This window comes from Astyanax mexicanus, chromosome 18, assembly GCF_023375975.1.
Source record: "Astyanax mexicanus isolate ESR-SI-001 chromosome 18, AstMex3_surface, whole genome shotgun sequence".
Taxonomy (NCBI): domain Eukaryota; kingdom Metazoa; phylum Chordata; class Actinopteri; order Characiformes; family Acestrorhamphidae; genus Astyanax; species Astyanax mexicanus.
This window is the reverse complement of record NC_064425.1, coordinates 34,441,864-34,462,599: the sequence shown is the minus strand read 5'-3', so window position 1 is coordinate 34,462,599 and position 20,736 is coordinate 34,441,864. Positions and strand designations below refer to the sequence as shown.

The 20,736-nt window shown below is 51.0% G+C and overlaps 38 non-coding genes across 38 annotated transcripts; all 38 read left to right on the top strand.

Annotated features, from left to right (window-relative positions):
* Nucleotides 1-89: 89 nt before the first annotated feature.
* On the top strand, nt 90-196 carry LOC125783831 (U6 spliceosomal RNA). The gene has a single exon (XR_007426551.1). It is a non-coding gene; the product is annotated as a U6 spliceosomal RNA (small nuclear RNA).
* A 278-nt stretch (nt 197-474) lies between these two features.
* LOC125783412 (U1 spliceosomal RNA) lies at nt 475-638 on the top strand. Its single transcript, XR_007426135.1, has one exon. It is a non-coding gene; the product is annotated as a U1 spliceosomal RNA (small nuclear RNA).
* Nucleotides 639-1,196: 558 nt separating this feature from the next.
* LOC125783830 (U6 spliceosomal RNA) lies at nt 1,197-1,303 on the top strand. The gene has a single exon (XR_007426550.1). It is a non-coding gene; the product is annotated as a U6 spliceosomal RNA (small nuclear RNA).
* Nucleotides 1,304-1,581: 278 nt separating this feature from the next.
* Nucleotides 1,582-1,745, top strand: LOC125783523 (U1 spliceosomal RNA). Its single transcript, XR_007426246.1, has one exon. It is a non-coding gene; the product is annotated as a U1 spliceosomal RNA (small nuclear RNA).
* A 558-nt stretch (nt 1,746-2,303) lies between these two features.
* Nucleotides 2,304-2,410, top strand: LOC125783828 (U6 spliceosomal RNA). The gene has a single exon (XR_007426548.1). It is a non-coding gene; the product is annotated as a U6 spliceosomal RNA (small nuclear RNA).
* A 278-nt stretch (nt 2,411-2,688) lies between these two features.
* Nucleotides 2,689-2,852, top strand: LOC125783513 (U1 spliceosomal RNA). The gene has a single exon (XR_007426236.1). It is a non-coding gene; the product is annotated as a U1 spliceosomal RNA (small nuclear RNA).
* A 558-nt stretch (nt 2,853-3,410) lies between these two features.
* Nucleotides 3,411-3,517, top strand: LOC125783827 (U6 spliceosomal RNA). Its single transcript, XR_007426547.1, has one exon. It is a non-coding gene; the product is annotated as a U6 spliceosomal RNA (small nuclear RNA).
* Nucleotides 3,518-3,795: 278 nt separating this feature from the next.
* Nucleotides 3,796-3,959, top strand: LOC125783490 (U1 spliceosomal RNA). The gene has a single exon (XR_007426213.1). It is a non-coding gene; the product is annotated as a U1 spliceosomal RNA (small nuclear RNA).
* Nucleotides 3,960-4,517: 558 nt separating this feature from the next.
* Nucleotides 4,518-4,624, top strand: LOC125783826 (U6 spliceosomal RNA). Its single transcript, XR_007426546.1, has one exon. It is a non-coding gene; the product is annotated as a U6 spliceosomal RNA (small nuclear RNA).
* Nucleotides 4,625-4,902: 278 nt separating this feature from the next.
* Nucleotides 4,903-5,066, top strand: LOC125783411 (U1 spliceosomal RNA). The gene has a single exon (XR_007426134.1). It is a non-coding gene; the product is annotated as a U1 spliceosomal RNA (small nuclear RNA).
* Nucleotides 5,067-5,624: 558 nt separating this feature from the next.
* LOC125783825 (U6 spliceosomal RNA) lies at nt 5,625-5,731 on the top strand. Its single transcript, XR_007426545.1, has one exon. It is a non-coding gene; the product is annotated as a U6 spliceosomal RNA (small nuclear RNA).
* A 278-nt stretch (nt 5,732-6,009) lies between these two features.
* On the top strand, nt 6,010-6,173 carry LOC125783409 (U1 spliceosomal RNA). Its single transcript, XR_007426132.1, has one exon. It is a non-coding gene; the product is annotated as a U1 spliceosomal RNA (small nuclear RNA).
* A 557-nt stretch (nt 6,174-6,730) lies between these two features.
* LOC125783824 (U6 spliceosomal RNA) lies at nt 6,731-6,837 on the top strand. The gene has a single exon (XR_007426544.1). It is a non-coding gene; the product is annotated as a U6 spliceosomal RNA (small nuclear RNA).
* Nucleotides 6,838-7,115: 278 nt separating this feature from the next.
* On the top strand, nt 7,116-7,279 carry LOC125783580 (U1 spliceosomal RNA). Its single transcript, XR_007426303.1, has one exon. It is a non-coding gene; the product is annotated as a U1 spliceosomal RNA (small nuclear RNA).
* A 558-nt stretch (nt 7,280-7,837) lies between these two features.
* On the top strand, nt 7,838-7,944 carry LOC125783822 (U6 spliceosomal RNA). The gene has a single exon (XR_007426542.1). It is a non-coding gene; the product is annotated as a U6 spliceosomal RNA (small nuclear RNA).
* A 278-nt stretch (nt 7,945-8,222) lies between these two features.
* On the top strand, nt 8,223-8,386 carry LOC125783408 (U1 spliceosomal RNA). Its single transcript, XR_007426131.1, has one exon. It is a non-coding gene; the product is annotated as a U1 spliceosomal RNA (small nuclear RNA).
* Nucleotides 8,387-8,943: 557 nt separating this feature from the next.
* LOC125783821 (U6 spliceosomal RNA) lies at nt 8,944-9,050 on the top strand. The gene has a single exon (XR_007426541.1). It is a non-coding gene; the product is annotated as a U6 spliceosomal RNA (small nuclear RNA).
* A 278-nt stretch (nt 9,051-9,328) lies between these two features.
* LOC125783407 (U1 spliceosomal RNA) lies at nt 9,329-9,492 on the top strand. The gene has a single exon (XR_007426130.1). It is a non-coding gene; the product is annotated as a U1 spliceosomal RNA (small nuclear RNA).
* Nucleotides 9,493-10,050: 558 nt separating this feature from the next.
* On the top strand, nt 10,051-10,157 carry LOC125783820 (U6 spliceosomal RNA). The gene has a single exon (XR_007426540.1). It is a non-coding gene; the product is annotated as a U6 spliceosomal RNA (small nuclear RNA).
* A 278-nt stretch (nt 10,158-10,435) lies between these two features.
* On the top strand, nt 10,436-10,599 carry LOC125783568 (U1 spliceosomal RNA). The gene has a single exon (XR_007426291.1). It is a non-coding gene; the product is annotated as a U1 spliceosomal RNA (small nuclear RNA).
* Nucleotides 10,600-11,157: 558 nt separating this feature from the next.
* LOC125783819 (U6 spliceosomal RNA) lies at nt 11,158-11,264 on the top strand. Its single transcript, XR_007426539.1, has one exon. It is a non-coding gene; the product is annotated as a U6 spliceosomal RNA (small nuclear RNA).
* Nucleotides 11,265-11,542: 278 nt separating this feature from the next.
* Nucleotides 11,543-11,706, top strand: LOC125783566 (U1 spliceosomal RNA). The gene has a single exon (XR_007426289.1). It is a non-coding gene; the product is annotated as a U1 spliceosomal RNA (small nuclear RNA).
* A 558-nt stretch (nt 11,707-12,264) lies between these two features.
* LOC125783818 (U6 spliceosomal RNA) lies at nt 12,265-12,371 on the top strand. The gene has a single exon (XR_007426538.1). It is a non-coding gene; the product is annotated as a U6 spliceosomal RNA (small nuclear RNA).
* Nucleotides 12,372-12,649: 278 nt separating this feature from the next.
* LOC125783521 (U1 spliceosomal RNA) lies at nt 12,650-12,813 on the top strand. Its single transcript, XR_007426244.1, has one exon. It is a non-coding gene; the product is annotated as a U1 spliceosomal RNA (small nuclear RNA).
* Nucleotides 12,814-13,371: 558 nt separating this feature from the next.
* On the top strand, nt 13,372-13,478 carry LOC125783817 (U6 spliceosomal RNA). Its single transcript, XR_007426537.1, has one exon. It is a non-coding gene; the product is annotated as a U6 spliceosomal RNA (small nuclear RNA).
* Nucleotides 13,479-13,756: 278 nt separating this feature from the next.
* On the top strand, nt 13,757-13,920 carry LOC125783520 (U1 spliceosomal RNA). The gene has a single exon (XR_007426243.1). It is a non-coding gene; the product is annotated as a U1 spliceosomal RNA (small nuclear RNA).
* Nucleotides 13,921-14,478: 558 nt separating this feature from the next.
* Nucleotides 14,479-14,585, top strand: LOC125783816 (U6 spliceosomal RNA). The gene has a single exon (XR_007426536.1). It is a non-coding gene; the product is annotated as a U6 spliceosomal RNA (small nuclear RNA).
* Nucleotides 14,586-14,863: 278 nt separating this feature from the next.
* On the top strand, nt 14,864-15,027 carry LOC125783512 (U1 spliceosomal RNA). Its single transcript, XR_007426235.1, has one exon. It is a non-coding gene; the product is annotated as a U1 spliceosomal RNA (small nuclear RNA).
* A 558-nt stretch (nt 15,028-15,585) lies between these two features.
* LOC125783815 (U6 spliceosomal RNA) lies at nt 15,586-15,692 on the top strand. The gene has a single exon (XR_007426535.1). It is a non-coding gene; the product is annotated as a U6 spliceosomal RNA (small nuclear RNA).
* Nucleotides 15,693-15,970: 278 nt separating this feature from the next.
* LOC125783488 (U1 spliceosomal RNA) lies at nt 15,971-16,134 on the top strand. The gene has a single exon (XR_007426211.1). It is a non-coding gene; the product is annotated as a U1 spliceosomal RNA (small nuclear RNA).
* Nucleotides 16,135-16,692: 558 nt separating this feature from the next.
* LOC125783814 (U6 spliceosomal RNA) lies at nt 16,693-16,799 on the top strand. The gene has a single exon (XR_007426534.1). It is a non-coding gene; the product is annotated as a U6 spliceosomal RNA (small nuclear RNA).
* A 278-nt stretch (nt 16,800-17,077) lies between these two features.
* On the top strand, nt 17,078-17,241 carry LOC125783297 (U1 spliceosomal RNA). Its single transcript, XR_007426018.1, has one exon. It is a non-coding gene; the product is annotated as a U1 spliceosomal RNA (small nuclear RNA).
* Nucleotides 17,242-17,799: 558 nt separating this feature from the next.
* LOC125783813 (U6 spliceosomal RNA) lies at nt 17,800-17,906 on the top strand. The gene has a single exon (XR_007426533.1). It is a non-coding gene; the product is annotated as a U6 spliceosomal RNA (small nuclear RNA).
* Nucleotides 17,907-18,184: 278 nt separating this feature from the next.
* Nucleotides 18,185-18,348, top strand: LOC125783296 (U1 spliceosomal RNA). Its single transcript, XR_007426017.1, has one exon. It is a non-coding gene; the product is annotated as a U1 spliceosomal RNA (small nuclear RNA).
* A 558-nt stretch (nt 18,349-18,906) lies between these two features.
* Nucleotides 18,907-19,013, top strand: LOC125783811 (U6 spliceosomal RNA). The gene has a single exon (XR_007426531.1). It is a non-coding gene; the product is annotated as a U6 spliceosomal RNA (small nuclear RNA).
* A 278-nt stretch (nt 19,014-19,291) lies between these two features.
* LOC125783519 (U1 spliceosomal RNA) lies at nt 19,292-19,455 on the top strand. Its single transcript, XR_007426242.1, has one exon. It is a non-coding gene; the product is annotated as a U1 spliceosomal RNA (small nuclear RNA).
* Nucleotides 19,456-20,014: 559 nt separating this feature from the next.
* LOC125783810 (U6 spliceosomal RNA) lies at nt 20,015-20,121 on the top strand. The gene has a single exon (XR_007426530.1). It is a non-coding gene; the product is annotated as a U6 spliceosomal RNA (small nuclear RNA).
* Nucleotides 20,122-20,399: 278 nt separating this feature from the next.
* LOC125783406 (U1 spliceosomal RNA) lies at nt 20,400-20,563 on the top strand. The gene has a single exon (XR_007426129.1). It is a non-coding gene; the product is annotated as a U1 spliceosomal RNA (small nuclear RNA).
* Nucleotides 20,564-20,736: the final 173 nt, after the last annotated feature.

Below are 20,736 nucleotides of genomic sequence, written 5' to 3'. Positions count from 1 at the left end.
CACCTGATAAGCCTCTGAGGCCTGCCCTCTTGCAGAAACCCTGTTGAGGCGCGGAATGGTATATGGGAGAGACGTGGGCCACGTGGAGCGTGCTTGCTACGGCAGCACATATACTAAAATTGGATCGATACAGAGAAGATTAGCATGGCCCCTGCGAAAGGATGACACGCAAATCCGTGAGGCGCTCCTTGTTTTGTTCCGTCTAACGGAAAGTACGGCCCATGTCAGCATCTGCCCCGTAATGTCTTGAGATTGCTTTGCAAAAGCATGAGAAATGCTCGCAAGGCCTGCTAAGTAAATGCCCTGTCAGAGTCAAAGAGGTCGCTAGACGCAAGGACTCCGCGAGAGCCTTTAGTTCAGGATGAGAGGCGGGGCTACGATCTCATCAAGCCCCTCCCCTCAAGAATTACACCATCACCCTCTTCCTGCATTAGCTGCGGTCAGGATGAGCATTCCCCAAAAACAACAACTTTCATACTTACCTGGCAGGGGTGATACCATGATCAGAAAGGTGGTTCGCCCAGAGCGAGGCTCAGCCATTGCACTCGGGCTGTGCTGACCTTTGCGAATTCCCCAAATGCGGGAATCTCGACTGCATAATTTCTGGTAGTGGGGGACTGCGTGCGCGCTCTCCCCTGACGTGCTTCTGTGACCAATGTAGAGTTGTGTTTCTGCGGCTTTGTGTTTGGCTGAGCAAAGTGTTGGGAAAGCAGCTGTAGGCGTTCCTTTCCGTAGAAAACGGGGGTGCCTCGTGACCCACGCTTTGGAGATCTGCCCCAGTGTCAAGCTCAGGTCAGACTTGCTGATGTTTTCCCAGTAGGCATATTCCTGTGAAAAAAAAGAAGTGGAATGGTAGCTCCAAAAGCTTGGAATTCATAGATCTGACCAGCACCTTCCTATGACATTCTTCAATGCAGCTCAGTCATTGCTTCTCAGCTCATGCTTGATTTCATTTAGTCACCTGGCATCCAAAGAACCTTCTTCTGCGTTCGAAGGTAGAAAATGTGCTATGTATACTAAGTACTGCCCCGTGTGACACAAAAAAGCGTCACTGGAGTCCAAAGTGGGGAGGGCTTGACACTCCCAGCCTGTGAGGTGTCAAGAGGACACCTGATAAGCCTCTGAGGCCTGCCCTCTTGCAGAAACCCTGTTGAGGCGCGGAATGGTATATGGGAGAGACGTGGGCCACGTGGAGCGTGCTTGCTACGGCAGCACATATACTAAAATTGGATCGATACAGAGAAGATTAGCATGGCCCCTGCGAAAGGATGACACGCAAATCCGTGAGGCGCTCCTTGTTTTGTTCCGTCTAACGGAAAGTACGGCCCATGTCAGCATCTGCCCCGTAATGTCTTGAGATTGCTTTGCAAAAGCATGAGAAATGCTCGCAAGGCCTGCTAAGTAAATGCCCTGTCAGAGTCAAAGAGGTCGCTAGACGCAAGGACTCCGCGAGAGCCTTTAGTTCAGGATGAGAGGCGGGGCTACGATCTCATCAAGCCCCTCCCCTCAAGAATTACACCATCACCCTCTTCCTGCATTAGCTGCGGTCAGGATGAGCATTCCCCAAAAACAACAACTTTCATACTTACCTGGCAGGGGTGATACCATGATCAGAAAGGGGGTTCGCCCAGAGCGAGGCTCAGCCATTGCACTCGGGCTGTGCTGACCTTTGCGAATTCCCCAAATGCGGGAATCTCGACTGCATAATTTCTGGTAGTGGGGGACTGCGTGCGCGCTCTCCCCTGACGTGCTTCTGTGACCAATGTAGAGTTGTGTTTCTGCGGCTTTGTGTTTGGCTGAGCAAAGTGTTGGGAAAGCAGCTGTAGGCGTTCCTTGCCGTAGAAAACGGGGGTGTCTTGTGACCCACGCTTTGGAGATCTGCCCCAGTGTCAAGCTCAGGTCAGACTTGCTGATGTTTTCCCAGTAGGCATATTCCTGTGAAAAAAAAGAAGTGGAATGGTAGCTCCAAAAGCTTGGAATTCATAGATCTGACCAGCACCTTCCTATGACATTCTTCAATGCAGCTCAGTCATTGCTTCTCAGCTCATGCTTGATTTCATTTAGTCACCTGGCATCCAAAGAACCTTCTTCTGCGTTCGAAGGTAGAAAATGTGCTATGTATACTAAGTACTGCCCCGTGTGAAACAAAAAAGCGTCACTGGAGTCCAAAGTGGGGAGGGCTTGACACTCCCAGCCTGTGAGGTGTCAAGAGGACACCTGATAAGCCTCTGAGGCCTGCCCTCTTGCAGAAACCCTGTTGAGGCGCGGAATGGTATATGGGAGAGACGTGGGCCACGTAGAGCGTGCTTGCTACGGCAGCACATATACTAAAATTGGATCGATACAGAGAAGATTAGCATGGCCCCTGCGAAAGGATGACACGCAAATCCGTGAGGCGCTCCTTGTTTTGTTCCGTCTAACGGAAAGTACGGCCCATGTCAGCATCTGCCCCGTAATGTCTTGAGATTGCTTTGCAAAAGCATGAGAAATGCTCGCAAGGCCTGCTAAGTAAATGCCCTGTCAGAGTCAAAGAGGTCGCTAGACGCAAGGACTCCGCGAGAGCCTTTAGTTCAGGATGAGAGGCGGGGCTACGATCTCATCAAGCCCCTCCCCTCAAGAATTACACCATCACCCTCTTCCTGCATTAGCTGCGGTCAGGATGAGCATTCCCCAAAAACAACAACTTTCATACTTACCTGGCAGGGGTGATACCATGATCAGAAAGGTGGTTCGCCCAGAGCGAGGCTCAGCCATTGCACTCGGGCTGTGCTGACCCTTGCGAATTCCCCAAATGCGGGAATCTCGACTGCATAATTTCTGGTAGTGGGGGACTGCGTGCGCGCTCTCCCCTGACGTGCTTCTGTGAGCAATGTAGAGTTGTGTTTCTGCGGCTTTGTGTTTGGCTGAGCAAAGTGTTGGGAAAGCAGCTGTAGGCATTCCTTTCCGTAGAAAACGGGGGTGCCTCGTGACCCACGCTTTGGAGATCTGCCCCAGTGTCAAGCTCAGGTCAGACTTGCTGATGTTTTCCCAGTAGGCATATTCCTGTGAAAAAAAAGAAGTGGAATGGTAGCTCCAAAAGCTTGGAATTCATAGATCTGACCAGCACCTTCCTATGACATTCTTCAATGCAGCTCAGTCATTGCTTCTCAGCTCATGCTTGATTTCATTTAGTCACCTGGCATCCAAAGAACCTTCTTCTGCGTTCGAAGGTAGAAAATGTGCTATGTATACTAAGTACTGCCCCGTGTGAAACAAAAAAGCGTCACTGGAGTCCAAAGTGGGGAGGGCTTGACACTCCCAGCCTGTGAGGTGTCAAGAGGACACCTGATAAGCCTCTGAGGCCTGCCCTCTTGCAGAAACCCTGTTGAGGCGCGGAATGGTATATGGGAGAGACGTGGGCCACGTGGAGCGTGCTTGCTACGGCAGCACATATACTAAAATTGGATCGATACAGAGAAGATTAGCATGGCCCCTGCGAAAGGATGACACGCAAATCCGTGAGGCGCTCCTTGTTTTGTTCCGTCTAACGGAAAGTACGGCCCATGTCAGCATCTGCCCCGTAATGTCTTGAGATTGGTTTGCAAAAGCATGAGAAATGCTCGCAAGGCCTGCTAAGTAAATGCCCTGTCAGAGTCAAAGAGGTCGCTAGACGCAAGGACTCCGCGAGAGCCTTTAGTTCAGGATGAGAGGCAGGGCTACGATCTCATCAAGCCCCTCCCCTCAAGAATTACACCATCACCCTCTTCCTGCATTAGCTGCGGTCAGGATGAGCATTCCCCAAAAACAACAACTTTCATACTTACCTGGCAGGGGTGATACCATGATCAGAAAGGTGGTTCGTCCAGAGCGAGGCTCAGCCATTGCACTCGGGCTGTGCTGACCTTTGCGAATTCCCCAAATGCGGGAATCTCGACTGCATAATTTCTGGTAGTGGGGGACTGCGTGCGCGCTCTCCCCTGACGTGCTTCTGTGACCAATGTAGAGTTGTGTTTCTGCGGCTTTGTGTTTGGCTGAGCAAAGTGTTGGGAAAGCAGCTGTAGGCGTTCCTTGCCGTAGAAAACGGGGGTGCCTTGTGACCCACGCTTTGGAGATCTGCCCCAGTGTCAAGCTCAGGTCAGACTTGCTGATGTTTTCCCAGTAGGCATATTCCTGTGAAAAAAAAGAAGTGGAATGGTAGCTCCAAAAGCTTGGAATTCATAGATCTGACCAGCACCTTCCTATGACATTCTTCAATGCAGCTCAGTCATTGCTTCTCAGCTCATGCTTGATTTCATTTAGTCACCTGGCATCCAAAGAACCTTCTTCTGCGTTCGAAGGTAGAAAATGTGCTATGTATACTAAGTACTGCCCCGTGTGAAACAAAAAAGCGTCACTGGAGTCCAAAGTGGGGAGGGCTTGACACTCCCAGCCTGTGAGGTGTCAAGAGGACACCTGATAAGCCTCTGAGGCCTGCCCTCTTGCAGAAACCCTGTTGAGGCGCGGAATGGTATATGGGAGAGACGTGGGCCACGTGGAGCGTGCTTGCTACGGCAGCACATATACTAAAATTGGATCGATACAGAGAAGATTAGCATGGCCCCTGCGAAAGGATGACACGCAAATCCGTGAGGCGCTCCTTGTTTTGTTCCGTCTAACGGAAAGTACGGCCCATGTCAGCATCTGCCCCGTAATGTCTTGAGATTGCTTTGCAAAAGCATGAGAAATGCTCGCAAGGCCTGCTAAGTAAATGCCCTGTCAGAGTCAAAGAGGTCGCTAGACGCAAGGACTCCGCGAGAGCCTTTAGTTCAGGATGAGAGGCGGGGCTACGATCTCATCAAGCCCCTCCCCTCAAGAATTACACCATCACCCTCTTCCTGCATTAGCTGCGGTCAGGATGAGCATTCCCCAAAAACAACAACTTTCATACTTACCTGGCAGGGGTGATACCATGATCAGAAAGGTGGTTCGCCCAGAGCGAGGCTCAGCCATTGCACTCGGGCTGTGCTGACCTTTGCGAATTCCCCAAATGCGGGAATCTCGACTGCATAATTTCTGGTAGTGGGGGACTGCGTGCGCGCTCTCCCCTGACGTGCTTCTGTGACCAATGTAGAGTTGTGTTTCTGCGGCTTTGTGTTTGGCTGAGCAAAGTGTTGGGAAAGCAGCTGTAGGCGTTCCTTGCCGTAGAAAACGGGGGTGCCTTGTGACCCACGCTTTGGAGATCTGCCCCAGTGTCAAGCTCAGGTCAGACTTGCTGATGTTTTCCCAGTAGGCATATTCCTGTGAAAAAAAAGAAGTGGAATGGTAGCTCCAAAAGCTTGGAATTCATAGATCTGACCAGCACCTTCCTATGACATTCTTCAATGCAGCTCAGTCACTGCTTCTCAGCTCATGCTTGATTTCATTTAGTCACCTGGCATCCAAAGAACCTTCTTCTGCGTTCGAAGGTAGAAAATGTGCTATGTATACTAAGTACTGCCCCGTGTGAAACAAAAAAGCGTCACTGGAGTCCAAAGTGGGGAGGGCTTGACACTCCCAGCCTGTGAGGTGTCAAGAGGACACCTGATAAGCCTCTGAGGCCTGCCCTCTTGCAGAAACCCTGTTGAGGCGCGGAATGGTATATGGGAGAGACGTGGGCCACGTGGAGCGTGCTTGCTACGGCAGCACATATACTAAAATTGGATCGATACAGAGAAGATTAGCATGGCCCCTGCGAAAGGATGACACGCAAATCCGTGAGGCGCTCCTTGTTTTGTTCCGTCTAACGGAAAGTACGGCCCATGTCAGCATCTGCCCCGTAATGTCTTGAGATTGCTTTGCAAAAGCATGAGAAATGCTCGCAAGGCCTGCTAAGTAAATGCCCTGTCAGAGTCAAAGAGGTCGCTAGACGCAAGGACTCCGCGAGAGCCTTTAGTTCAGGATGAGAGGCGGGGCTACGATCTCATCAAGCCCCTCCCCTCAAGAATTACACCATCACCCTCTTCCTGCATTAGCTGCGGTCAGGATGAGCATTCCCCAAAAACAACAACTTTCATACTTACCTGGCAGGGGTGATACCATGATCAGAAAGGTGGTTCGCCCAGAGCGAGGCTCAGCCATTGCACTCGGGCTGTGCTGACCTTTGCGAATTCCCCAAATGCGGGAATCTCGACTGCATAATTTCTGGTAGTGGGGGACTGCGTGCGCGCTCTCCCCTGACGTGCTTCTGTGACCAATGTAGAGTTGTGTTTCTGCGGCTTTGTGTTTGGCTGAGCAAAGTGTTGGGAAAGCAGCTGTAGGCGTTCCTTGCCGTAGAAAACGGGGGTGCCTCGTGACCCACGCTTTGGAGATCTGCCCCAGTGTCAAGCTCAGGTCAGACTTGCTGATGTTTTCCCAGTAGGCATATTCCTGTGAAAAAAAGAAGTGGAATGGTAGCTCCAAAAGCTTGGAATTCATAGATCTGACCAGCACCTTCCTATGACATTCTTCAATGCAGCTCAGTCATTGCTTCTCAGCTCATGCTTGATTTCATTTAGTCACCTGGCATCCAAAGAACCTTCTTCTGCGTTCGAAGGTAGAAAATGTGCTATGTATACTAAGTACTGCCCCGTGTGAAACAAAAAAGCGTCACTGGAGTCCAAAGTGGGGAGGGCTTGACACTCCCAGTCTGTGAGGTGTCAAGAGGACACCTGATAAGCCTCTGAGGCCTGCCCTCTTGCAGAAACCCTGTTGAGGCGCGGAATGGTATATGGGAGAGACGTGGGCCACGTGGAGCGTGCTTGCTACGGCAGCACATATACTAAAATTGGATCGATACAGAGAAGATTAGCATGGCCCCTGCGAAAGGATGACACGCAAATCCGTGAGGCGCTCCTTGTTTTGTTCCGTCTAACGGAAAGTACGGCCCATGTCAGCATCTGCCCCGTAATGTCTTGAGATTGCTTTGCAAAAGCATGAGAAATGCTCGCAAGGCCTGCTAAGTAAATGCCCTGTCAGAGTCAAAGAGGTCGCTAGACGCAAGGACTCCGCGAGAGCCTTTAGTTCAGGATGAGAGGCGGGGCTACGATCTCATCAAGCCCCTCCCCTCAAGAATTACACCATCACCCTCTTCCTGCATTAGCTGCGGTCAGGATGAGCATTCCCCAAAAACAACAACTTTCATACTTACCTGGCAGGGGTGATACCTTGATCAGAAAGGTGGTTCGCCCAGAGCGAGGCTCAGCCATTGCACTCGGGCTGTGCTGACCTTTGCAAATTCCCCAAATGCGGGAATCTCGACTGCATAATTTCTGGTAGTGGGGGACTGCGTGCGCGCTCTCCCCTGACGTGCTTCTGTGACCAATGTAGAGTTGTGTTTCTGCGGCTTTGTGTTTGGCTGAGCAAAGTGTTGGGAAAGCAGCTGTAGGCGTTCCTTGCCGTAGAAAACGGGGGTGCCTTGTGACCCACGCTTTGGAGATCTGCCCCAGTGTCAAGCTCAGGTCAGACTTGCTGATGTTTTCCCAGTAGGCATATTCCTGTGAAAAAAAAGAAGTGGAATGGTAGCTCCAAAAGCTTGGAATTCATAGATCTGACCAGCACCTTCCTATGACATTCTTCAATGCAGCTCAGTCATTGCTTCTCAGCTCATGCTTGATTTCATTTAGTCACCTGGCATCCAAAGAACCTTCTTCTGCGTTCGAAGGTAGAAAATGTGCTATGTATACTAAGTACTGCCCCGTGTGAAACAAAAAAGCGTCACTGGAGTCCAAAGTGGGGAGGGCTTGACACTCCCAGCCTGTGAGGTGTCAAGAGGACACCTGATAAGCCTCTGAGGCCTGCCCTCTTGCAGAAACCCTGTTGAGGCGCGGAATGGTATATGGGAGAGACGTGGGCCACGTGGAGCGTGCTTGCTACGGCAGCACATATACTAAAATTGGATCGATACAGAGAAGATTAGCATGGCCCCTGCGAAAGGATGACACGCAAATCCGTGAGGCGCTCCTTGTTTTGTTCCGTCTAACGGAAAGTACGGCCCATGTCAGCATCTGCCCCGTAATGTCTTGAGATTGCTTTGCAAAAGCATGAGAAATGCTCGCAAGGCCTGCTAAGTAAATGCCCTGTCAGAGTCAAAGAGGTCGCTAGACGCAAGGACTCCGCGAGAGCCTTTAGTTCAGGATGAGAGGCGGGGCTACGATCTCATCAAGCCCCTCCCCTCAAGAATTACACCATCACCCTCTTCCTGCATTAGCTGCGGTCAGGATGAGCATTCCCCAAAAACAACAACTTTCATACTTACCTGGCAGGGGTGATACCATGATCAGAAAGGTGGTTCGCCCAGAGCGAGGCTCAGCCATTGCACTCGGGCTGTGCTGACCTTTGCGAATTCCCCAAATGCGGGAATCTCGACTGCATAATTTCTGGTAGTGGGGGACTGCGTGCGCGCTCTCCCCTGACGTGCTTCTGTGACCAATGTAGAGTTGTGTTTCTGCGGCTTTGTGTTTGGCTGAGCAAAGTGTTGGGAAAGCAGCTGTAGGCGTTCCTTGCCGTAGAAAACGGGGGTGCCTCGTGACCCACGCTTTGGAGATCTGCCCCAGTGTCAAGCTCAGGTCAGACTTGCTGATGTTTTCCCAGTAGGCATATTCCTGTGAAAAAAAGAAGTGGAATGGTAGCTCCAAAAGCTTGGAATTCATAGATCTGACCAGCACCTTCCTATGACATTCTTCAATGCAGCTCAGTCATTGCTTCTCAGCTCATGCTTGATTTCATTTAGTCACCTGACATCCAAAGAACCTTCTTCTGCGTTCGAAGGTAGAAAATGTGCTATGTATACTAAGTACTGCCCCGTGTGAAACAAAAAAGCGTCACTGGAGTCCAAAGTGGGGAGGGCTTGACACTCCCAGCCTGTGAGGTGTCAAGAGGACACCTGATAAGCCTCTGAGGCCTGCCCTCTTGCAGAAACCCTGTTGAGGCGCGGAATGGTATATGGGAGAGACGTGGGCCACGTGGAGCGTGCTTGCTACGGCAGCACATATACTAAAATTGGATCGATACAGAGAAGATTAGCATGGCCCCTGCGAAAGGATGACACGCAAATCCGTGAGGCGCTCCTTGTTTTGTTCCGTCTAACGGAAAGTACGGCCCATGTCAGCATCTGCCCCGTAATGTCTTGAGATTGCTTTGCAAAAGCATGAGAAATGCTCGCAAGGCCTGCTAAGTAAATGCCCTGTCAGAGTCAAAGAGGTCGCTAGACGCAAGGACTCCGCGAGAGCCTTTAGTTCAGGATGAGAGGCGGGGCTACGATCTCATCAAGCCCCTCCCCTCAAGAATTACACCATCACCCTCTTCCTGCATTAGCTGCGGTCAGGATGAGCATTCCCCAAAAACAACAACTTTCATACTTACCTGGCAGGGGTGATACCATGATCAGAAAGGTGGTTCGCCCAGAGCGAGGCTCAGCCATTGCACTCGGGCTGTGCTGACCTTTGCGAATTCCCCAAATGCGGGAATCTCGACTGCATAATTTCTGGTAGTGGGGGACTGCGTGCGCGCTCTCCCCTGACGTGCTTCTGTGACCAATGTAGAGTTGTGTTTCTGCGGCTTTGTGTTTGGCTGAGCAAAGTGTTGGGAAAGCAGCTGTAGGCATTCCTTGCCGTAGAAAACGGGGGTGCCTTGTGACCCACGCTTTGGAGATCTGCCCCAGTGTCAAGCTCAGGTCAGACTTGCTGATGTTTTCCCAGTAGGCATATTCCTGTGAAAAAAAAGAAGTGGAATGGTAGCTCCAAAAGCTTGGAATTCATAGATCTGACCAGCACCTTCCTATGACATTCTTCAATGCAGCTCAGTCATTGCTTCTCAGCTCATGCTTGATTTCATTTAGTCACCTGGCATCCAAAGAACCTTCTTCTGCGTTCGAAGGTAGAAAATGTGCTATGTATACTAAGTACTGCCCCGTGTGAAACAAAAAAGCGTCACTGGAGTCCAAAGTGGGGAGGGCTTGACACTCCCAGCCTGTGAGGTGTCAAGAGGACACCTGATAAGCCTCTGAGGCCTGCCCTCTTGCAGAAACCCTGTTGAGGCGCGGAATGGTATATGGGAGAGACGTGGGCCACGTGGAGCGTGCTTGCTACGGCAGCACATATACTAAAATTGGATCGATACAGAGAAGATTAGCATGGCCCCTGCGAAAGGATGACACGCAAATCCGTGAGGCGCTCCTTGTTTTGTTCCGTCTAACGGAAAGTACGGCCCATGTCAGCATCTGCCCCGTAATGTCTTGAGATTGCTTTGCAAAAGCATGAGAAATGCTCGCAAGGCCTGCTAAGTAAATGCCCTGTCAGAGTCAAAGAGGTCGCTAGACGCAAGGACTCCGCGAGAGCCTTTAGTTCAGGATGAGAGGCGGGGCTACGATCTCATCAAGCCCCTCCCCTCAAGAATTACACCATCACCCTCTTCCTGCATTAGCTGCGGTCAGGATGAGCATTCCCCAAAAACAACAACTTTCATACTTACCTGGCAGGGGTGATACCATGATCAGAAAGGTGGTTCGCCCAGAGCGAGGCTCAGCCATTGCACTCGGGCTGTGCTGACCTTTGCGAATTCCCCAAATGCGGGAATCTGGACTGCATAATTTCTGGTAGTGGGGGACTGCGTGCGCGCTCTCCCCTGACGTGCTTCTGTCACCAATGTAGAGTTGTGTTTCTGCGGCTTTGTGTTTGGCTGAGCAAAGTGTTGGGAAAGCAGCTGTAGGCGTTCCTTGCCGTAGAAAACGGGGGTGCCTCGTGACCCACGCTTTGGAGATCTGCCCCAGTGTCAAGCTCAGGTCAGACTTGCTGATGTTTTCCCAGTAGGCATATTCCTGTGAAAAAAAAGAAGTGGAATGGTAGCTCCAAAAGCTTGGAATTCATAGATCTGACCAGCACCTTCCTATGACATTCTTCAATGCAGCTCAGTCATTGCTTCTCAGCTCATGCTTGATTTCATTTAGTCACCTGGCATCCAAAGAACCTTCTTCTGCGTTCGAAGGTAGAAAATGTGCTATGTATACTAAGTACTGCCCCGTGTGAAACAAAAAAGCGTCACTGGAGTCCAAAGTGGGGAGGGCTTGACACTCCCAGCCTGTGAGGTGTCAAGAGGACACCTGATAAGCCTCTGAGGCCTGCCCTCTTGCAGAAACCCTGTTGAGGCGCGGAATGGTATATGGGAGAGACGTGGGCCACGTGGAGCGTGCTTGCTACGGCAGCACATATACTAAAATTGGATCGATACAGAGAAGATTAGCATGGCCCCTGCGAAAGGATGACACGCAAATCCGTGAGGCGCTCCTTGTTTTGTTCCGTCTAACGGAAAGTACGGCCCATGTCAGCATCTGCCCCGTAATGTCTTGAGATTGCTTTGCAAAAGCATGAGAAATGCTCGCAAGGCCTGCTAAGTAAATGCCCTGTCAGAGTCAAAGAGGTCGCTAGACGCAAGGACTCCGCGAGAGCCTTTAGTTCAGGATGAGAGGCGGGGCTACGATCTCATCAAGCCCCTCCCCTCAAGAATTACACCATCACCCTCTTCCTGCATTAGCTGCGGTCAGGATGAGCATTCCCCAAAAACAACAACTTTCATACTTACCTGGCAGGGGTGATACCATGATCAGAAAGGTGGTTCGCCCAGAGCGAGGCTCAGCCATTGCACTCGGGCTGTGCTGACCTTTGCGAATTCCCCAAATGCGGGAATCTGGACTGCATAATTTCTGGTAGTGGGGGACTGCGTGCGCGCTCTCCCCTGACGTGCTTCTGTCACCAATGTAGAGTTGTGTTTCTGCGGCTTTGTGTTTGGCTGAGCAAAGTGTTGGGAAAGCAGCTGTAGGCGTTCCTTGCCGTAGAAAACGGGGGTGCCTCGTGACCCACGCTTTGGAGATCTGCCCCAGTGTCAAGCTCAGGTCAGACTTGCTGATGTTTTCCCAGTAGGCATATTCCTGTGAAAAAAAAGAAGTGGAATGGTAGCTCCAAAAGCTTGGAATTCATAGATCTGACCAGCACCTTCCTATGACATTCTTCAATGCAGCTCAGTCATTGCTTCTCAGCTCATGCTTGATTTCATTTAGTCACCTGGCATCCAAAGAACCTTCTTCTGCGTTCGAAGGTAGAAAATGTGCTATGTATACTAAGTACTGCCCCGTGTGAAACAAAAAAGCGTCACTGGAGTCCAAAGTGGGGAGGGCTTGACACTCCCAGCCTGTGAGGTGTCAAGAGGACACCTGATAAGCCTCTGAGGCCTGCCCTCTTGCAGAAACCCTGTTGAGGCGCGGAATGGTATATGGGAGAGACGTGGGCCACGTGGAGCGTGCTTGCTACGGCAGCACATATACTAAAATTGGATCGATACAGAGAAGATTAGCATGGCCCCTGCGAAAGGATGACACGCAAATCCGTGAGGCGCTCCTTGTTTTGTTCCGTCTAACGGAAAGTACGGCCCATGTCAGCATCTGCCCCGTAATGTCTTGAGATTGCTTTGCAAAAGCATGAGAAATGCTCGCAAGGCCTGCTAAGTAAATGCCCTGTCAGAGTCAAAGAGGTCGCTAGACGCAAGGACTCCGCGAGAGCCTTTAGTTCAGGATGAGAGGCGTGGCTACGATCTCATCAAGCCCCTCCCCTCAAGAATTACACCATCACCCTCTTCCTGCATTAGCTGCGGTCAGGATGAGCATTCCCCAAAAACAACAACTTTCATACTTACCTGGCAGGGGTGATACCATGATCAGAAAGGTGGTTCGCCCAGAGCGAGGCTCAGCCATTGCACTCGGGCTGTGCTGACCTTTGCGAATTCCCCAAATGCGGGAATCTCGACTGCATAATTTCTGGTACTGGGGGACTGCGTGCGCGCTCTCCCCTGACGTGCTTCTGTGACCAATGTAGAGTTGTGTTTCTGCGGCTTTGTGTTTGGCTGAGCAAAGTGTTGGGAAAGCAGCTGTAGGCGTTCCTTGCCGTAGAAAACAGGGGTGCCTTGTGACCCACGCTTTGGAGATCTGCCCCAGTGTCAAGCTCAGGTCAGACTTGCTGATGTTTTCCCAGTAGGCATATTCCTGTGAAAAAAAAGAAGTGGAATGGTAGCTCCAAAAGCTTGGAATTCATAGATCTGACCAGCACCTTCCTATGACATTCTTCAATGCAGCTCAGTCATTGCTTCTCAGCTCATGCTTGATTTCATTTAGTCACCTGGCATCCAAAGAACCTTCTTCTGCGTTCGAAGGTAGAAAATGTGCTATGTATACTAAGTACTGCCCCGTGTGAAACAAAAAAGCGTCACTGGAGTCCAAAGTGGGTAGGGCTTGACACTCCCAGCCTGTGAGGTGTCAAGAGGACATCTGATAAGCCTCTGAGGCCTGTCCTCTTGCAGAAACCCTGTTGAGGCGCGGAATGGTATATGGGAGAGACGTGGGCCACGTGGAGCGTGCTTGCTACGGCAGCACATATACTAAAATTGGATCGATACAGAGAAGATTAGCATGGCCCCTGCGAAAGGATGACACGCAAATCCGTGAGGCGCTCCTTGTTTTGTTCCGTCTAACGGAAAGTACGGCCCATGTCAGCATCTGCCCCGTAATGTCTTGAGATTGCTTTGCAAAAGCATGAGAAATGCTCGCAAGGCCTGCTAAGTAAATGCCCTGTCAGAGTCAAAGAGGTCGCTAGACGCAAGGACTCCGCGAGAGCCTTTAGTTCAGGATGAGAGGCGGGGCTACGATCTCATCAAGCCCCTCCCCTCAAGAATTACACCATCACCCTCTTCCTGCATTAGCTGCGGTCAGGATGAGCATTCCCCAAAAACAACAACTTTCATACTTACCTGGCAGGGGTGATACCATGATCAGAAAGGTGGTTCGCCCAGAGCGAGGCTCAGCCATTGCACTCGGGCTGTGCTGACCTTTGCGAATTCCCCAAATGCGGGAATCTCGACTGCATAATTTCTGGTACTGGGGGACTGCGTGCGCGCTCTCCCCTGACGTGCTTCTGTGACCAATGTAGAGTTGTGTTTCTGCGGCTTTGTGTTTGGCTGAGCAAAGTGTTGGGAAAGCAGCTGTAGGCGTTCCTTGCCGTAGAAAACGGGGGTGCCTTGTGACCCACGCTTTGGAGATCTGCCCCAGTGTCAAGCTCAGGTCAGACTTGCTGATGTTTTCCCAGTAGGCATATTCCTGTGAAAAAAAAGAAGTGGAATGGTAGCTCCAAAAGCTTGGAATTCATAGATCTGACCAGCACCTTCCTATGACATTCTTCAATGCAGCTCAGTCATTGCTTCTCAGCTCATGCTTGATTTCATTTAGTCACCTGGCATCCAAAGAACCTTCTTCTGCGTTCGAAGGTAGAAAATGTGCTATGTATACTAAGTACTGCCCCGTGTGAAACAAAAAAGCGTCACTGGAGTCCAAAGTGGGGAGGGCTTGACACTCCCAGCCTGTGAGGTGTCAAGAGGACACCTGATAAGCCTCTGAGGCCTGCCCTCTTGCAGAAACCCTGTTGAGGCGCGGAATGGTATATGGGAGAGACGTGGGCCACGTAGAGCGTGCTTGCTACGGCAGCACATATACTAAAATTGGATCGATACAGAGAAGATTAGCATGGCCCCTGCGAAAGGATGACACGCAAATCCGTGAGGCGCTCCTTGTTTTGTTCCGTCTAACGGAAAGTACGGCCCATGTCAGCATCTGCCCCGTAATGTCTTGAGATTGCTTTGCAAAAGCATGAGAAATGCTCGCAAGGCCTGCTAAGTAAATGCCCTGTCAGAGTCAAAGAGGTCGCTAGACGCAAGGACTCCGCGAGAGCCTTTAGTTCAGGATGAGAGGCGGGGCTACGATCTCATCAAGCCCCTCCCCTCAAGAATTACACCATCACCCTCTTCCTGCATTAGCTGCGGTCAGGATGAGCATTCCCCAAAAACAACAACTTTCATACTTACCTGGCAGGGGTGATACCATGATCAGAAAGGTGGTTCGCCCAGAGCGAGGCTCAGCCATTGCACTCGGGCTGTGCTGACCCTTGCGAATTCCCCAAATGCGGGAATCTCGACTGCATAATTTCTGGTAGTGGGGGACTGCGTGCGCGCTCTCCCCTGACGTGCTTCTGTGAGCAATGTAGAGTTGTGTTTCTGCGGCTTTGTGTTTGGCTGAGCAAAGTGTTGGGAAAGCAGCTGTAGGCATTCCTTTCCGTAGAAAACGGGGGTGCCTCGTGACCCACGCTTTGGAGATCTGCCCCAGTGTCAAGCTCAGGTCAGACTTGCTGATGTTTTCCCAGTAGGCATATTCCTGTGAAAAAAAAGAAGTGGAATGGTAGCTCCAAAAGCTTGGAATTCATAGATCTGACCAGCACCTTCCTATGACATTCTTCAATGCAGCTCAGTCATTGCTTCTCAGCTCATGCTTGATTTCATTTAGTCACCTGGCATCCAAAGAACCTTCTTCTGCGTTCGAAGGTAGAAAATGTGCTATGTATACTAAGTACTGCCCCGTGTGAAACAAAAAAGCGTCACTGGAGTCCAAAGTGGGGAGGGCTTGACACTCCCAGCCTGTGAGGTGTCAAGAGGACACCTGATAAGCCTCTGAGGCCTGCCCTCTTGCAGAAACCCTGTTGAGGCGCGGAATGGTATATGGGAGAGACGTGGGCCACGTGGAGCGTGCTTGCTACGGCAGCACATATACTAAAATTGGATCGATACAGAGAAGATTAGCATGGCCCCTGCGAAAGGATGACACGCAAATCCGTGAGGCGCTCCTTGTTTTGTTCCGTCTAACGGAAAGTACGGCCCATGTCAGCATCTGCCCCGTAATGTCTTGAGATTGGTTTGCAAAAGCATGAGAAATGCTCGCAAGGCCTGCTAAGTAAATGCCCTGTCAGAGTCAAAGAGGTCGCTAGACGCAAGGACTCCGCGAGAGCCTTTAGTTCAGGATGAGAGGCAGGGCTACGATCTCATCAAGCCCCTCCCCTCAAGAATTACACCATCACCCTCTTCCTGCATTAGCTGCGGTCAGGATGAGCATTCCCCAAAAACAACAACTTTCATACTTACCTGGCAGGGGTGATACCATGATCAGAAAGGTGGTTCGTCCAGAGCGAGGCTCAGCCATTGCACTCGGGCTGTGCTGACCTTTGCGAATTCCCCAAATGCGGGAATCTCGACTGCATAATTTCTGGTAGTGGGGGACTGCGTGCGCGCTCTCCCCTGACGTGCTTCTGTGACCAATGTAGAGTTGTGTTTCTGCGGCTTTGTGTTTGGCTGAGCAAAGTGTTGGGAAAGCAGCTGTAGGCGTTCCTTGCCGTAGAAAACGGGGGTGCCTTGTGACCCACGCTTTGGAGATCTGCCCCAGTGTCAAGCTCAGGTCAGACTTGCTGATGTTTTCCCAGTAGGCATATTCCTGTGAAAAAAAAGAAGTGGAATGGTAGCTCCAAAAGCTTGGAATTCATAGATCTGACCAGCACCTTCCTATGACATTCTTCAATGCAGCTCAGTCATTGCTTCTCAGCTCATGCTTGATTTCATTTAGTCACCTGGCATCCAAAGAACCTTCTTCTGCGTTCGAAGGTAGAAAATGTGCTATGTATACTAAGTACTGCCCCGTGTGAAACAAAAAAGCGTCACTGGAGTCCAAAGTGGGGAGGGCTTGACACTCCCAGCCTGTGAGGTGTCAAGAGGACACCTGATAAGCCTCTGAGGCCTGCCCTCTTGCAGAAACCCTGTTGAGGCGCGGAATGGTATATGGGAGAGACGTGGGCCACGTGGAGCGTGCTTGCTACGGCAGCACATATACTAAAATTGGATCGATACAGAGAAGATTAGCATGGCCCCTGCGAAAGGATGACACGCAAATCCGTGAGGCGCTCCTTGTTTTGTTCCGTCTAACGGAAAGTACGGCCCATGTCAGCATCTGCCCCGTAATGTCTTGAGATTGCTTTGCAAAAGCATGAGAAATGCTCGCAAGGCCTGCTAAGTAAATGCCCTGTCAGAGTCAAAGAGGTCGCTAGACGCAAGGACTCCGCGAGAGCCTTTAGTTCAGGATGAGAGGCGGGGCTACGATCTCATCAAGCCCCTCCCCTCAAGAATTACACCATCACCCTCTTCCTGCATTAGCTGCGGTCAGGATGAGCATTCCCCAAAAACAACAACTTTCATACTTACCTGGCAGGGGTGATACCATGATCAGAAAGGTGGTTCGCCCAGAGCGAGGCTCAGCCATTGCACTTGGGCTGTGCTGACCTTTGCGAATTCCCCAAATGCGGGAATCTCGACTGCATAATTTCTGGTAGTGGGGGACTGCGTGCGCGCTCTCCCCTGACGTGCTTCTGTGACCAATGTAGAGTTGTGTTTCTGCGGCTTTGTGTTTGGCTGAGCAAAGTGTTGGGAAAGCAGCTGTAGGCGTTCCTTGCCGTAGAAAACGGGAGTGCCTTGTGACCCACGCTTTGGAGATCTGCCCCAGTGTCAAGCTCAGGTCAGACTTGCTGATGTTTTCCCAGTAGGCATATTCCTGTGAAAAAAAAGAAGTGGAATGGTAGCTCCAAAAGCTTGGAATTCATAGATCTGACCAGCACCTTCCTATGACATTCTTCAATGCAGCTCAGTCATTGCTTCTCAGCTCATGCTTGATTTCATTTAGTCACCTGGCATCCAAAGAACCTTCTTCTGCGTTCGAAGGTAGAAAATGTGCTATGTATACTAAGTACTGCCCCGTGTGAAACAAAAAAGCGTCACTGGAGTCCAAAGTGGGGAGGGCTTGACACTCCCAGCCTGTGAGGTGTCAAGAGGACACCTGATAAGCCTCTGAGGCCTGCCCTCTTGCAGAAACCCTGTTGAGGCGCGGAATGGTATATGGGAGAGACGTGGGCCACGTGGAGCGTGCTTGCTACGGCAGCACATATACTAAAATTGGATCGATACAGAGAAGATTAGCATGGCCCCTGCGAAAGGATGACACGCAAATCCGTGAGGCGCTCCTTGTTTTGTTCCGTCTAACGGAAAGTACGGCCCATGTCAGCATCTGCCCCGTAATGTCTTGAGATTGCTTTGCAAAAGCATGAGAAATGCTCGCAAGGCCTGCTAAGTAAATGCCCTGTCAGAGTCAAAGAGGTCGCTAGACGCAAGGACTCCGCGAGAGCCTTTAGTTCAGGATGAGAGGCGGGGCTACGATCTCATCAAGCCCCTCCCCTCAAGAATTACACCATCACCCTCTTCCTGCATTAGCTGCGGTCAGGATGAGCATTCCCCAAAAACAACAACTTTCATACTTACCTGGCAGGGGTGATACCATGATCAGAAAGGTGGTTCGCCCAGAGCGAGGCTCAGCCATTGCACTTGGGCTGTGCTGACCTTTGCGAATTCCCCAAATGCGGGAATCTCGACTGCATAATTTCTGGTAGTGGGGGACTGCGTGCGCGCTCTCCCCTGACGTGCTTCTGTGACCAATGTAGAGTTGTGTTTCTGCGGCTTTGTGTTTGGCTGAGCAAAGTGTTGGGAAAGCAGCTGTAGGCGTTCCTTGCCGTAGAAAACGGGAGTGCCTTGTGACCCACGCTTTGGAGATCTGCCCCAGTGTCAAGCTCAGGTCAGACTTGCTGATGTTTTCCCAGTAGGCATATTCCTGTGAAAAAAAAGAAGTGGAATGGTAGCTCCAAAAGCTTGGAATTCATAGATCTGACCAGCACCTTCCTATGACATTCTTCAATGCAGCTCAGTCATTGCTTCTCAGCTCATGCTTGATTTCATTTAGTCACCTGGCATCCAAAGAACCTTCTTCTGCGTTCGAAGGTAGAAAATGTGCTATGTATACTAAGTACTGCCCCGTGTGAAACAAAAAAGCGTCACTGGAGTCCAAAGTGGGGAGGGCTTGACACTCCCAGCCTGTGAGGTGTCAAGAGGACACCTGATAAGCCTCTGAGGCCTGCCCTCTTGCAGAAACCCTGTTGAGGCGCGGAATGGTATATGGGAGAGACGTGGGCCACGTGGAGCGTGCTTGCTACGGCAGCACATATACTAAAATTGGATCGATACAGAGAAGATTAGCATGGCCCCTGCGAAAGGATGACACGCAAATCCGTGAGGCGCTCCTTGTTTTGTTCCGTCTAACGGAAAGTACGGCCCATGTCAGCATCTGCCCCGTAATGTCTTGAGATTGCTTTGCAAAAGCATGAGAAATGCTCGCAAGGCCTGCTAAGTAAATGCCCTGTCAGAGTCAAAGAGGTCGCTAGACGCAAGGACTCCGCGAGAGCCTTTAGTTCAGGATGAGAGGCGGGGCTACGATCTCATCAAGCCCCTCCCCTCAAGAATTACACCATCACCCTCTTCCTGCATTAGCTGCGGTCAGGATGAGCATTCCCCAAAAACAACAACTTTCATACTTACCTGGCAGGGGTGATACCATGATCAGAAAGGTGGTTCGCCCAGAGCGAGGCTCAGCCATTGCACTCGGGCTGTGCTGACCTTTGCGAATTCCCCAAATGCGGGAATCTCGACTGCATAATTTCTGGTACTGGGGGACTGCGTGCGCGCTCTCCCCTGACGTGCTTCTGTGACCAATGTAGAGTTGTGTTTCTGCGGCTTTGTGTTTGGCTGAGCAAAGTGTTGGGAAAGCAGCTGTAGGCGTTCCTTGCCGTAGAAAACAGGGGTGCCTTGTGACCCACGCTTTGGAGATCTGCCCCAGTGTCAAGCTCAGGTCAGACTTGCTGATGTTTTCCCAGTAGGCATATTCCTGTGAAAAAAAAAGAAGTGGAATGGTAGCTCCAAAAGCTTGGAATTCAAAGATCTGACCAGCACCTTCCTATGATATTCTTCAATGCAGCTCAGTCATTGCTTCTCAGCTCATGCTTGATTTCATTTAGTCACCTGGCATCCAAAGAACCTTCTTCTGCGTTCGAAGGTAGAAAATGTGCTATGTATACTAAGTACTGCCCCGTGTGAAACAAAAAAGCGTCACTGGAGTCCAAAGTGGGGAGGGCTTGACACTCCCAGCCTGTGAGGTGTCAAGAGGACACCTGATAAGCCTCTGAGGCCTGCCCTCTTGCAGAAACCCTGTTGAGGCGCGGAATGGTATATGGGAGAGACGTGGGCCACGTGGAGCGTGCTTGCTACGGCAGCACATATACTAAAATTGGATCGATACAGAGAAGATTAGCATGGCCCCTGCGAAAGGATGACACGCAAATCCGTGAGGCGCTCCTTGTTTTGTTCCGTCTAACGGAAAGTACGGCCCATGTCAGCATCTGCCCCGTAATGTCTTGAGATTGCTTTGCAAAAGCATGAGAAATGCTCGCAAGGCCTGCTAAGTAAATGCCCTGTCAGAGTCAAAGAGGTCGCTAGACGCAAGGACTCCGCGAGAGCCTTTAGTTCAGGATGAGAGGCGGGGCTACGATCTCATCAAGCCCCTCCCCTCAAGAATTACACCATCACCCTCTTCCTGCATTAGCTGCGGTCAGGATGAGCATTCCCCAAAAACAACAACTTTCATACTTACCTGGCAGGGGTGATACCATGATCAGAAAGGTGGTTCGCCCAGAGCGAGGCTCAGCCATTGCACTCGGGCTGTGCTGACCTTTGCGAATTCCCCAAATGCGGGAATCTCGACTGCATAATTTCTGGTAGTGGGGGACTGCGTGCGCGCTCTCCCCTGACGTGCTTCTGTGACCAATGTAGAGTTGTGTTTCTGCGGCTTTGTGTTTGGCTGAGCAAAGTGTTGGGAAAGCAGCTGTAGGCGTTCCTTGCCGTAGAAAACGGGGGTGCCTTGTGACCCACGCTTTGGAGATCTGCCCCAGTGTCAAGCTCAGGTCAGACTTGCTGATGTTT